Source organism: Symphalangus syndactylus, chromosome 6, assembly GCF_028878055.3.
Source record: "Symphalangus syndactylus isolate Jambi chromosome 6, NHGRI_mSymSyn1-v2.1_pri, whole genome shotgun sequence".
Classification (NCBI taxonomy): domain Eukaryota; kingdom Metazoa; phylum Chordata; class Mammalia; order Primates; family Hylobatidae; genus Symphalangus; species Symphalangus syndactylus.
In genome coordinates this window covers 41,208,840-41,221,647 of record NC_072428.2, presented here as the reverse complement: position 1 = coordinate 41,221,647, position 12,808 = coordinate 41,208,840, and the positions used below count along the sequence as shown (strand labels likewise).

At 37.1% G+C, this 12,808-nt stretch overlaps 1 protein-coding gene across 1 annotated transcript in view; it reads left to right on the top strand.

The window, feature by feature from the left end:
- CALCB (calcitonin related polypeptide beta) overlaps positions 1-12,808 on the top strand; it is a 184,808-nt gene that overhangs the window by 91,842 nt on the left and 80,158 nt on the right. The gene's annotated exons all lie outside the window — the stretch shown is intronic.

Sequence of the window (12,808 nt, the reverse complement as noted above, 5' to 3'; positions counted from 1 at the left end):
AATATTCATGGGGGAATGCATGATACTACTTCCAATATTGCAGGGGTTGTACACCCCCTTGTGATATTGTTCGTAATATAAAGGGTGGGAGAGGATGACATTACATTCAATATCGAGAGGGGTGTATGCCCCGCCCGTGTTATTGTTCCTAATATCCAGGTGGGGAGAGGAAGATATTACTCCCAATATCGCAGTGTTGTACATTTCCCGTGTGTTATATTTTCTAAAATACAGGGAGGGAGAGGAGAGTATTACCTCCAATTTGGCAGGTAATTTACACTCCCCTTGTAATATTGTTCCTAATATCGAGGGGGGAGATGATAATATTATCCTAAATATCGCAGAGGGTCTCCACCATCTCTATGATATTATTCCTAATTTCCAGGGGGAGAGAGTATGATATTACTCTCAATATCGTAAAAGTGTACACCCCCACTGTGATATTGTTCCTAATATCTGGGGGATGGGGCGAGTATGATATTACTCCCAATATGGCATTGGGTGTACATTCCCCCTGTGTTATTGTTTCTAATATACAAGGGGGAGAGGATAGTATTTTTCCCAATTTGGCAGGTACTTTACACCGTCCTTGTAATATTGTTCCTAATATGGAGGGGAGAAGACAATAATATTACCCTAAATATCGCAGGGGTGTACACCACCCCTGTGATATTGTTCCTAATTTCCAGGGGGAGAAAGGATGATATTACTCCCAATATCGTAAAAGTGTACAAACCCCTATGAGATTGTTTCAAATATTCAGGGAGGCCAAGTATGATCTTCCTCCCAGTCTTGAAGGGGGAATACATCCCCCAGTAATATGGTTCCTAATATCCAGTGGGGGAGGGGATGACATTACTCCCAATATCACAGGAGGTGTACACCCCTCTGTCATATTGTTCATAATGTTCAAAGGGAAAGATAATATTACTCGAAATATTGTTAATGCCTTGTGTCTCCAGCCCCCTGTGATATGGTTTGTAATATCCAGTGGGGGAGAGTGGGGTGATATTACTCCCCATATTGTGGAGGGTGTCCACCCCCCGTGATATGGTTGGTAATATCTGAGGTGGGAGAGGGGGGTAATATTACTCCCCACATCATGGGGAGTGTCCACCCCCCGTGACATGGTTTGTAATATCCAGGGGGGGAAAGGGGAGTGATATTACTCCCCATATTTTGGGGCATGTCTGCCCCCTGTGACATGGTTCATAATATTTAGGGGGGTATAGGGGGTGATATTACTCCCCATATTGTGGGGGATGCCCACCCCCCGTGACATGATTTGTAATATCCAGGTGGGGAGAGGGGCGTATTCCTCCCCACATTGCAGGGGCATCCACTCCCCTGTGACATGGTTTGTAATAACCAGCAGGGGAGAGAAAGGTGATATTACTCCCCATATCGTGAGTGGTATCCACCCCCCTGTGACATGGTTCGTAATACCCTGGGGGAGGGGGGTGATAGTACTCCCCATATTGTGGGGGTTGTCCACCCCCCTGTGACACAGTTTGTAATATCTGGTGGGGGAGAGTGAGGTGATATTACTCCCCCGTCTTGGAGGGTGTCCACCCCCCTGTGACATGGTTCATAATATTTAGGGGGAGGAGAGGGGAGTGAAATTACTCCCCCTATCATGGGGGTTGTTTACCCCCCGTGACACGGCTTGTAATATCCAAGGGATGGAAGAGTGGGGTGATATTACTCCCCCTATTGTGGGGGGTGTTCACCCCCCATGACATGGTTCGTAATATCCAGGGGGTGAGAGTGAGGTGATATTACTCCGCATATCACGGAGGATTTTCCCCCACTGTGACATGGTTCATAATATCCAGTTGGGGGAGAGGGGGGTGATACTACTCCCCATATTGCAAAGGGTGTCCACCCCCCATGATATGGTTTGTAATATCCGGAGGGGGGAGAGGGGTGTGATATTACTCCCCATATCGTTGGGGGTGTTTAACCCTCTGTGACATGGTTCATAATATCCACTGGGGGGAAAGGGGGGTGATATTACTCCCTACATTGCGGGGAGTGTCCAACCCCCATGACATGTTTTGTAATATCCAGGGTGGGGAGAGGGGTGTGATATTACTCCTCATATCATGGGGGGTGTCCACCTCCCTATGACATGGTTTGTAATATACAGTGGGGGAAGAGGGGGGTGATAATACTCCCCATATCGTGGGGGGTGTCCACGCCCCGTGACATGGTTTGTAATATCCAGGGGGGGATAGCTGAATCAATCAAGCAGAAGCAAGGATATCAGAGATTGAAGATAAACTTAATGAAATAAAGTGAGAAGACAAAACAGAGAAAAAAGAATAAAAAGGAATGAACAAAACCTCCAAGAAATATGGGACTATGTGACAAGACCAAATCTACGTTTGATTGGTGTACCTGAAAGTGACAGGGAGCATGGAACCAAGTTGGAAAACACTCTTCAGGATATTATCCAGAAGAACTTCCCCAACCTAGCAAGACAGGCCAACATTCAAATTCAGGAAATACAGAGAATACTACAAAGATACTCCTCGAGAAGAGCAACCCCAAGACACATAATCATTAGACTCACCGAGGTTGAAATGAAGGAAAAAATGTTAAGGGCAGCCAGAAAGAAAGGTCGGGTTATCCACAAAGGGAAGCCCATAAGACTAACAGCGAATCTCTCAGCAGAAAACCTACAAGCCAGAAGATAGTGCAGGCCAATATTCAACATTCTTAAAGAAAAGAATTTTCAACTCAGAATTTCATATCCAGCCAAACTAAGCTTCATAAGTGAAGGAGAAATAAAATCTCTTACAGACAAGGAAATGCTGAGAGATTTTGTCACCACCAGGCCTGCCTTACAAGAGATCCTGAAGGAAGCACAAAATATGGAAAGGAACAACCAGTACCAGCCACTGGAAAAACATACCAAATTGTAAAGTCCATCGACACTTTGAAGAAACTGCATCAACTAATGGGCAAAATAACCAGCTAGCATCATAACGACAGGATCAAATTCACACATAACAATATTAACCTTAAATGTAAATGGGCTAAATGTTCCAATTAAAAGACACAGACTGGCAAATTGGATAAAGAGTCAAGACTCATCAGTGTGCTGTATTCAGGATACCGATCTCACCTGCAAAGACACACATAGGCTCAAAATAAAGGAATGGAGGAATATTTACCAAGCAAATCGAAAACCAAAAAAAAAAGCAGGAGTTGCCATCCTAATCTCTGATAAAACAGACTTTAAACCAACAAAAATCAAAAGAGACAAAGAAGGGCATTACATAATGGTAAAGGGATCAATGCATCAAGAAGAGCTAACTATCCTAAATATATATGCACCCAGTACAGAAGCACCCAGATTCATAAAGCAAGTACTTAGAGGCCTACAAGGAGACTTAGACTCCCACACAATAATAGTGGGAGACTTTACATCCCACTGTCAATATTAGATCAACGAGACAGAAAATTAACAAGGATATTCAGGACTTGAACTCAGCTCTGGACCAAGCAGACCTGATAGACATCTACAGAACTCTCCACCCCAGATCAACAGAGTATACATTCTTCTCAGCACCTCATCGCACTTATTCCAAACTTGACCACATAATTGGAAGCAAAACACTCCTCAGCAAATGCAAAAGAACGGAAATCATAACCAACAGTCTCTCAGACCACAGTGCAAACAAATTAGAACTCAGGAGTAAGAAACTCACTCAAAACCACACAACTACACAGAAACTGAACAACCTGCTCCTGAATGATTACTGGGTAAATAACGAAATGAAGGAAGAAATAAAGACATTTTTTGAAACCAATGAGAACAAAGACACAATGTAGCAGAATCTCTGGGACACATTTAAAGCAGTGTGTAGAGGGAAATTTATAGCACTAAATGCCCACAAGAGAAAGCAGGAAAGATCCAAAACTGACACCCTAACATCACAATTAAAAGAACTAGAGAAGAAAGAGCAAACTCAAAAGCTAGCAGAAAACAAGAGATAACTAAGATCAGAGCAGAACTGAAGGAGATAGAGACACAAAAAACCCTTCAAAAAATCAGTGAATCCAGGAGCTAGTTTTTTGAAAAGATCCACAAAATAGATAGACCACTAGCCAGATTAGTAAAGAATAAAAGAGAGAAGAATCAAATCGACTTGATAAAAAATGATAAAGGGGATATCACCACTGATCCCACAGAAATACAAACTACTATCAGAGAATACTATAAACACCTCTATGCAAATAAACTAGAAAATCTAGAAGAAATGGATAAATTCCTGGACACATACACCCTCCCAAGTCTAAACCAGGAAGAAGTCGAATCCCTGAATAGGCCTATAACAAAATCTGAAATTGAGACAGTAATTAATAGCCTACCAACCAAAAAAAAGTCCAGGGCCAGACGGATTCACAGCCAAATTCTACCAGAGGTACAAAGAGGAGCTGGTACCATTCCTTCTGAAATTATTCCAAATAATAGAAAAAGAGGGAATCCTCCCAAACTCAATTTGTACCAATTTGTGAGGCCAGCATCATCCTGATACCAAAATCTTGCAGAGACACAACATAAAAAGAAAATTTCAGGCCAATATCCCTAATGAACATCAATGCAAAAATCCTCAATAAAATACTGGCAAACTGAATTGAGCAGCACATCAAAAAGCCTATCCACCACAATCAACTCGGCTTCATCCCTGGGATGCAAGGCTGGTTTAACATGTGCAAATCAATAAACATAATCCATCACATAAACAGAACCAGTGACAAAAAACACGTGATTATCTCAATAGATGCAGAAAAGGCCTTTGACAAAATTCAACAGCCCTTCATGCTAAAAACTCTCAATAAACTAGGTATCAATGGAATGATCTCAAAATAATAAGAGCTATTTATGACAAACCCACAGCCAATATAATACTGAGTAGGCAAAAACTAGAAGCATTCTCTTTAAAAACTGGCACACGACAAGGATGCCCTCTCTCACCACTCCTCTTGAACATAGTATTGGAAGTTCTGGCCAGGGCAATCAGGCAAGAGAAAGAAATAAAGCGTATTCAAATAGGAAAAGAGGAAGTCAAATTGTCTCTGTTTGCAGATGACATGATTGTATATGTAGAAAACCCCATCGTCTCAGCCCCAAACCTCCTTAAGCTGACAGGCAACTTCAGCAAAGTCTCAGGATACAAAATCAATGTGCAAAAATCACAAGCATTCCTATACACCATAACAGACAGAGAGCCAAGTCACGAGTAAACTCACATTCACAATTGCTACTAAGAGAATAAAATAACTAGGAATACAACTTACAAGGGATGTGAAGGACCTCTTCAAGGAGAACTACAAACCACTGCTCAAGAAAATAAGAGAGGACACAAACAAATGGAAAAACATTCCATGCTCCTGGATAGGAAGAATCAATATCGTGAAAATGGCCATACTGCCCAAAGTAATTTATTGATTCAATGGTATCCCCATCAAGCTCCCATTGACTTTCTTCACAGAATTGGAAAAAACTACTTTAAACTTCATATGGAACCAGAAAAGAACCTGCATAGCCAAGACAATCCTAAGCAAAAAGAACAAAGCTGGAGGCATTGCACTACCTGACTTCAAACTATATTACAAGGCTACAGTAACCAAAATAGCATGGTACTGGTACCAACACAGATATATAGACCAATGGAACAGAACAGAGGCCTCAGAAGTAACACCACACATCTATAACCATCTGATTTTTGACAAACCTCACACAAGCAATAGGGAAAGGATTCTCTGTTTAAGAAATGGTGTTGGAAAAACTGGCTAGCCATATGCAGAAAATTGAAACTGGACTGTTCCTTACACCTTATGCAAAAATTAACTGAAGTTGGATTAAAGACTTAAATGAAAGACCTAAAACCATAAAAATCCTAGAAGAAAACCTAGGCAATATCATTCAGCACATAAGCATGAGCAAAGACTTCATGTCCAAAACACCAAAAGCAATGGCAACAAAAGCCAAAATTGACAAATGGGATCTAATTAAATGAAAGAGCTTCTGTGCAGCAAAAGAAACTATCATCGGAATGAACATGCAACCTACAGAATGGGAGAAAATTTTTGCACTCTATCCATCTGACAAAGGGCTAATATCCAGAATCTACGAGGAACTTAAACAAATTTACAAGAAAAAATCAACCCCATCAAAAAGTGGGCAAAGGATATAAACAGACACTTCTCAAAAGAAGACATTTATGCAGCCAACAAACATATGCAAAAAGACTCATCATCACTGGTCATTAGAGAAATGCAAGTCAAAACCACGATGAGATACCATCTCATGCCAGTTAGAATGGTGATCATTAAAAAGTCAGGAAACAACAGGTGCTGGAGAGGATGTGGAGAAATAGGAACACTTTTACACTGTTGGTGGGAGGGTAAATTAGTTCAACCATTGTGGAAGACAGTCTGTCGATTCCTCAAGGATCTAGAACTAGAAATACTATTTGACCCAGCAATCCCATTACTGGGTATATACCCAAAGGATTATGAATCATTCTACTATAAAGACACATGCACATGTATGTTTATCATGGCACTATTCACAATAGCAAATACTTGGATCCAACCAAAATGTCCATCAATGATAGACTGGATAAAGAATATGTGGCACATATACACCATGGAATACTATGCAGCCATAAAAAAGGATGAGTTCATATCCTTTGTGGGGACATGGATGAAGCTGGAAACTATCATTTTCAGCAAACCAAAACAAGAATAGAAAACGAAACACCGCATGTTCTCACTCATAAGTGGGAGTTGAACAATGAGAACACATGGATACAGGGAGGGGAACATCACACACCTGGGCCTGTTGAGGGATGAAGGGCTGGGGAGGGATAGCATTAGGAGGAATACCTAATGTAGTTGACAGGTTGATGGGTGCAGCCAACCACCATGGCACGTGTATACCTATGTAACAAAACTACACGTTCTGCACGTGTACCCCAGAACTTAAAATGTAATAAGAGAAGAAAGATTTCAAGCATACGTTTACGTATACAAAATCAGACAAAAAACACTGATACGTAGGTGGTAGGCAAGTAGATAAATAAGAATAGTTTTATAATTAAGTTTCATGCTATACATGCCTTTTAAATGTACTTCATTGACTATATTTGAATTCAATACAATAAAATAGGCTTAAGGAATTGCTGAATTGTAGGTAAATATTTAATAACAGGATCATACAATTTATCATGAATTCAAGCTGTACTTTGCATTTTTTAGTGCGTATGTCCTCTTTAGACAATAAGAGTATTCTCCCTGCTATGAAAATACTTTCTCATACCTTCTCGTTTTTCTTAGTCATAAAATTATTTTATTTTGTCAGAGCATATACTACTTTTTACAGTAGTAAAACAGGAATGGATGGTGTTGTTTGTTTTGCACACGTATGTTTATTGCGGCACTATTCACAATAGCAAAGAGTTGGAACCAACCCAAATGTCCAACAACGATAGACTGGATTAAGAAAATGTGGCACATATACACCATGGAATACTATGCAGCCATAAAAAATGATGAGTTCGTGTCCTTTGTAGGGACATGGATGAAACTGGAAAACATCATTCTCAGTAAACTATCGCAAGGACAAAAAACCAAACACCGCATGTTCTCACTCATAGGTGGGAATTGAACAATGAGAACTCATGGACACAGGAAGGGGAACATCACGCTCCGGGGACTGTTGTGGGGTGGGGGGAGGGGGGAGGGGGGAGGGACAGCATTAGGAGATACACCTAATGCTAAATGACGAGTTAATGGGTGCAGGAAATCAACATGGCACACGGATACATATGTAACAAACCTGCACATTGTGCACATGTACCCTAAAACCCTAAAGTATAATAAAAAAAAAATAAAAAAAAAAAAAAAAAAAAAAAAAACAGGAATGAATTAACAAAATTTGAATGAAACTTAAAACAAAGCCTTGCATAAAATGTACCACATTATTTCAGGAGTATGATTCTGGGAATCAGATTTTGTATGTTACCTTGCAATTTTTTCCAAGTTACAATTTATATACTATCAGATACACCCATTTTAAGAGCACTCACAGTTTGATTAATTTTGACAAATGTGTACACACATGTAATCACCACCATATTTAAGATGTAGAATGTTTTTATCACCCCAAAACTTTCCCTTCTTCCCCTTCCCAGCAAATCACCGTTTTCCTCACCCATACTTCCACTGATCTGCTGTGATTGTAGATTAGATTAGTTTTCTAGAGTTTCCAATAATCGTAACCATACATTATATACTTTTTTATCTGCTTTCTTTTTGGAACCTATCCATGTTGTGTATATCAGTAGTTTGTTTCTTTTTACTTCTGAGTAATAGTTCATTGTATGAATGTACCACATTTTGTTTATTCTCTTGATGGACATTTTGGCTGTTTGCAGTTTTTGCCTTTCATAAAAAAAATCTGTGAACAATCTTGTACATATTGTTTTGTGGAAATATGTTTTTATTTTTCTTGGGTAAATACCTAGAAGTGTCATTGCTATATTACATGATAAGCATATGTTTAATTTTATAAGCTGCCAAGCCATTTACCAAAATGATTGTAAAAATTTACATTCCTGTCAATTATTTATGACAATTTCACTTGTTCCACATTCTCCTCAACACTCGGCATTGTCAGCCTTTAAAATTTTTAGCCATTCTACTAGTGGTGTATTTGTATCTCACTGTGGTTTTGATTTGCATTTTCCTGATGACTAATAATCTTAGCATCTTTTGATGTGTGTATTGACCATTTGTATATCTTCTTTTGTGGAATGTTTGTCAAAACCTTCTGCCTGTCTTTTAACTGAGTGGATGTCTTCTAACATTGAGTCATAAGAGTTCTTGTAATTTGTAAGATTTATACATATCTGATATATATTTAGATATCAGTTTTTGTCAGATGTATGTATTATGAATATTTTCTCCCAGCCTGTGGCATTTCTTTAAAAAGCAGGAGGTTTTAGTTTTATGAAGTCCAATGTTTCATGCTTTTTGTTCCCTATCTAAAGAAATCCTTACCAACTCCAGGGTCACAAAGATTTTCTCCTGTGCTTTCTTCTGTAAGTTTTATAGTTTTAGCTTTTATGTTTAGGTCTATAGTCCTTTTCAAGTTAATGTTTTGGTATGGTGTGGGATCAAGATTTCTTTTTTTTTTTTTTTTTATCTTACATGAATATTCAGTTGTTCCAGTACCATTTGTTAAAAAGATTATCCCCTTCTCATTGAATTGGCTTGGAACTTTTGTCAAAATTGGTTGACCACATGCATATATTTCTATTTCTGAACTCTTCTGTTGCATTGATCTGTATGTTTATCCTTATTCCATTACCACACTGTCTTAATTACTGTAGTTTACATTAAGTCTTGAAAACAAGTAGTGTGAGTTCTCCTGATTTATTCTTCTTCAAATGGTTTTGGCTATTCTACGTCCTTTACATTTTGATTCATTACTATTTCTCACAGGTTTTTTTTTTTTGTAGATTTCTTCAAATTTGGTACTTACATTGTATCACCATCTGTGAATGAAAGCAGTTTTATATCTTTCTCTCCAATATGTATAACTTGTGTTTATTTTTCTCACCTTATTGCATTGACTTTGACATCCAGTATAATGTTGAATAAACATGATGGTTGTAAACATTTTTGCTTTGTTTACAATCCTTGGGGAAAAGCATTCATTTTTTCACAAGTAAATGTGATGTCAACTTCAGGGTATTTCTAGGTGGCTTTGATCAAATTCCTTCTATTCGATAAAAACTAATAATTTTTACCATAAATTTGACTTTGTCAAATGCATTTTCTGCACCTATTAAGACATTCTATTTTATTTTTAATGTTATTTTGTTGAATTGCATTGATTGATTTGAAATATTAAACAAACTTTGCATTTCTGGGATAAATTCCACTTGTTCAAGATACATAATACTTTGTACATATTATTTGATGCAATTTGTTACTATTACAGTGTTAAGGATTTATTTTGTCTATGTAGATGATGGATATTAAATTAATCTGTGGTTTCTTTTTCCTATAACATTTTCATCTTTTTTCTTTAAATCAGGGTAATGCTAGCGTCAGAAAATGAGTTGGGATGGGTATCTCATTCTTAATCTTCTAAGTGAATTTGTGTAATTTTCACTTCATATGCTTTATTTTTCCTCTTTTGCAGTTCCAGTTTCATTTTTTAAATCTTCCATTTTTCCCCTCATTACATTCATGTTTTTATTTAAATTCTTCAGCATATTAAACACATTTTAAAATTAATTTTTATCTTTCTTGCTACTAATTCCACCTTATCATTTCTGTATCTGTTTCTACGGAATTATTTTTTCTTTGGGTACATTTTCTTCTATTTTTGCATATCTATCAATTTTTGATTGAATGTTAAACATTGTAAACATTTTATTGTTAAGTGCTGGATTTTGTTGTATTTCTTTAAAGGAAATTAATTTTGTTCCAGCAAGAAATTCAACTACTTGTGATTCAGTTTGATCTTTTCTAGGCTTATTTTAAAACTTTTTATGCGTTTTGAGGGTGTGTTTAAAATCACTGTTCCTGTAGTACCAGTTTAGCTCCAGATAGGCTTCTTCTGGCGTCTCTAGTAAATTTCATATGCATTTAACAATATCATTCTGCCCTGGCTGGAAGGAACTTGAATAATTCTGGCTCTGAATAAGCTATGGATATTGTTTGGCTTCTACTTCCTGGTAATTTTTCTTTTTCTACATGTTGTTATTTGTACAGTCTTGCTAAATTTTATGCTATGCATGGGCAAATTATTATTCAGTCAAAGACTCAAAGGGACTCCCATTCAATTACTCAGAGCCCTTTTTTCTAAATAGTCATCCTCTCTGCAATATTCTACGTTGCAAAATCTAGTTGCCTGGGCCACCCTAAACTCTAATCTCTGTCTCCTCAACTCAGGGAAAACTCCTCATACTTTGATCAGCTTCCCTATATCTGCACTGATGGGCCATAAATTGTCTATAGGCTAAAAGTGGAAGCTATTGTAGGATTCACCTATTTCCCTTCTGTCAGGGATCACAACCCTTTACTGAATTTGTCCAATGTCCAAACACTTTTATTTTATGTATATTTGGCTAGCTTTCTAATTGTTCCTGGCTAGAGAGTACATCCATGTTCTTTTACTCCCTCATGACTGTAAGCAAAAACTACAGTATTAAATAATAATCAGAATCTGTCATTGATGTTTCTCTGTACATTTTTTGGGGGGGATGTTGTGTACCATTTTAATCTGATGATTTTGATTTATAGATTTTATTATTTCAAGGATGTTTTTCTGGATTATATTTCTAAATAATTTTTGGGGGCATTCTATTTGTTGGGTTCACTATTTTTGGGACATCAAATATCCTCCATGTGAGATTTTCTTTCTCTGATTTCTATGTCTATTTTTTACCCCATTTGTTTTGCTCTTTTTTTCTATTAATTTATGATTATTGGATTAAACCTTCCAACTGTTTTTGAGTGTTGCTTTGTATATCCTGTTCAGGTAATTTCTAGTTTGTGGACAATGTTATTTTGACTTGTTTTTATTTCCTTGAGTTTACAATTTCTATTTTTCTTTCAATTCTGTTACTTTGTTTTCCATTTAGACTTTAAGCTCTTGATTTACTGATTTCATGTTTACTACTTATAGATCTACATATAGATCTACTTAGATCTATAAAGCTCGGCACTTGCAGGCAATTTGCTTCCATATTCTATGTTACGTTATTATCCGACTGGGTTATTTGACAGTTCTTGCTTACTTTCTGGATTATTTGCTTCCTGGGAATGAATTCTGTTTGATATCTCTCTCACTTTATTTGAGAATTGTTTTTCTTTTCTGATTGGAGGTCTAGATATTTCTTTCCATTCACTTTTCTGAAGCCAGTTTATACCTTGGGTCTTGACCTAAATGTTAGTTACTTAGAGAGGCTTTCTCTTATTCTCTTATCTAAATTAGGATTCCACTGTTATTCTCCATCTCTGAACTCTGGTCTTTTCCTTTATAGCATTTATTACAATGTGTGATTTTGATCACATTTTGAGAAAGAAAATTCCTTTTATCTTTGAGATAATTTTTGCTCACACCCCAAAAGGTTTACTAGTGTCATCAAGGGTTTTTTTTTTTTTTAATTTTTAGCATTAGAAATTTCATCATTGTGACTTGCTATCTGGTGAATAAAAAAAACTAGTGTGAAACTTTCAGAGAATTTTAAAGAAAAATAACTCGTTTATAAACAGCACAGATAATATAGCTTGCTTGGGGCATGAATAAATGTCTAAATGTCATTGGAAGATATTGATTTTCACAGCTAGTTTGTTTGATCCTTTCTATTAAAGTCCTTACCCAGTGCTAAGTGATCAATACCACTTAAGAGCGTTCTCAGAACATCACAAAAAAAGATGATCAAAAGGACAAAAATGTATGGATAAAACAAAAATCTGATGCTCCTTTTTGGTCCTGTCTGAAAATGATATTTTACTCGATGCCCCAAATCTACCCCATGCACATTCTGAAAATTTCTGACTTCATCTTTTCAGACTTTTTATTCTCTCTCTCTCTCTCTCATATATAGATAGCTATATAACTACTTTTTATTTTGTGCATACTGTCATTGGCACAACTTAAGAACTGTGGCCAGACAAAAGATGAGAGGAATTTACGTGCTTGAAACCAAAACATTTTTATATTTTTGTAATATATCTAGAGCCAACTGAAAACGATTTGAAAAAAACACCA